This window comes from Vigna radiata, unplaced genomic scaffold (genome assembly GCF_000741045.1).
Source record: "Vigna radiata var. radiata cultivar VC1973A unplaced genomic scaffold, Vradiata_ver6 scaffold_180, whole genome shotgun sequence".
NCBI classification, from domain to species: domain Eukaryota; kingdom Viridiplantae; phylum Streptophyta; class Magnoliopsida; order Fabales; family Fabaceae; genus Vigna; species Vigna radiata.
This window is the reverse complement of record NW_014542002.1, coordinates 525662-528103: the sequence shown is the minus strand read 5'-3', so window position 1 is coordinate 528103 and position 2442 is coordinate 525662. Positions and strand designations below refer to the sequence as shown.

General features: G+C 41.0%; 1 pseudogene; it reads right to left on the bottom strand.

Moving 5' to 3' along the window:
* Positions 1-1357: 1357 nt before the first annotated feature.
* Positions 1358-2442, bottom strand: part of LOC106778926 — a 32670-nt pseudogene continuing 31585 nt past the window's right edge.

Here is a 2442-nt window from a genome sequence, read left to right as displayed (position 1 = left end):
AAGGCATATGTGCAAGCAATCAAGAGACATATCACACACACAAGAAAGAATATCAAGTGGCTCAAATCTCACACAGGGCATTTCTGTCACAATCAATTCAACTCTCAAACATCATAATCATCTTCCAAGCAAAGAAAAGCAAGGATTTCCAACAAATCAGAGTATCAATGAAGTGAAGGAAAAACTGACAACCTAAACAAAGTCCAGAATTCAAGTGAAACATGCAAAACTGTACACAAGAAAAAACAAAAACTACCTAAAAAACAAAAAATTTAATGCAGAAAAACAAAAACTAACAAAGAAAGATCAGAGTCTCCCACAATAAATAGACCACACTTAAACTACGCAGTTTCCTCAATGTGTCACAAGCATAAGATCAGAAATCAGAACAATCAACATATCATGGACAAGTGCAATACAAGTAGGGAAAGGGGGAGAAGGGAAAAGAAAACTCCCCTGATCATGGTGGCAATTACCAATTTTGGACTGTTAGGGAGATATTCTCCACCACTGGAGTCAGCAAGGAAATTAAGAGGAAGAATTGCTTCAGTCTCCAAATTTGATCAAGCAGGGAGATGTCCTCCACAGCTGGATCTAAGAAACAGTGATTGTTGATGAGTGGGTTCAGCTGGTGCCTATTAATGTTAAAGCTCTTGTGTATGCTTGCACCTTTGTTTTCCACTGTGGGTGTTTTTTGGTCAAATTCATGTGTACCTCCTGCAACATGGTTAATGCACTGTGGCTCCACAGAAATAACATGTAGAGGTATAGCACCCAATCCCAGTGTAGCAGGCTGAACCTCAGATAAACCCTCAGAACATGAATCAATCTCAAATGTAGAAACAATATCAACAACAGGCTCAGATTCAGTTTTAGTGCATGGAGAACAAACATTCAGATGTGATAGCAAAAAATGGTTCTCATCATGCAAGGAGGGAGAATTAAAAGCATGCTCATCAACAATATAATCATCAACATACCTATCATCAGCATAATCATCAATAACAAAATCAATCACAAGTATGCTTACCTCCACTTCCCTGAAGATTGATAGAGTGGTGGAAGAGGAAAGTGGTCTACCTATCTCAAAGGTGTTACTCATATCTGTCTGGTCCTCAAGATCTTCAGCAGTTGCCTCAGGTGCAAGAGTGAGGACATAAGAGTGTTGGAAAGTAGATGACGCATTAGTAAGCTCATGACTCTGCTCCCCATCTCCTGTGTGCATGGCACTCACATCATCCGTAAGCTGAAAAGGCTGAAACGCTGATTCCTCTGAAACTTGAGACTGTTGCTCAATGAGCTCAGTGACCATCTGTCCCACCTGATTGCTCAAACTCTGAATAGAAGCTATAAATTCCTACTGAAACTCCAAGTTCTCCTGCTGAAACTGCATATTATGAGCAATCATCTGTCTCAACAACTCCTTCAATGTTGACTCAGAAGTAGAAGGCTGGAGAGCTAATTGGGCAGGCTCATGAAACTGCAGTTGCCGTGGTTCATGGACAGGTGAAGAAGGCATACAAGGAGTCTGGAATGACGGTTCTTGATATTGGCGTTGTGGAGTACCATGCCATCCCATGTTAGGATCATTCCTCCCAGGATTGCTGTTGTAACCATACTGCACATGGGAGAATTCGTCCAGAAACTGATGCTCAAGATCTTCCCAACTGGTGACGGATCCTGGAGTAAGACAATAACACCAATCCCTTGCCGCTCCATGTAATGAGTACTCAAATGCCCTTGAGAACATATCCTCATCCAGGACATCTGGAGGTTTCATTGAAGAGCATATGGTGTAGAACTCCTCCAAATGTCTATATGGGCATTCACCTGCAAAACCATGAAACCTAGGCAGCAAATCTATCAGTCCAGTGTTGAAAACACAACGAATATCCTCCTCATCAAGTGGAAACAGCTCCCTAGGAGGACTCTCATGAGATGACAGAGGAATCATATTGTTCTCAACACAGAAATCAGTAGGAGAATCATAATCAAAGTAACAAGCAGGAGGAGAATCATAGACACAGGCAGAATAAGAATCACTCACATAGCCAAAATAGGTAGACATGTAGAAAGGAAGAAAGGGGGAAAAGAAGAATGCAGTAAAAATATGTAACAAAATTTACCTAAATGCAAAAAAACAGAACAACACACTCACAACACAAGACAAAACAAAACACACACTAACATAACAAAAAACCTAAAACCAAACTGTTAGTCCTCGGCAACGGCGCTAAAATTTTGATGGGTGTCGCATCCCATGCAAAATTTAATGTGCATAAAAGAATGCAATATAGTACTAGGAAGTGTCTCCTAGGTCGTCTCTCAAGGACCAAATGTGGTTCGAGAATCAGGTCAAACACGAAGGGGGGGGGGGGGTTGTGAAAGGTTTGTGAATGCGGATGAACTAAATCAAAAGACGGATGCAAACAGAAATGTAAA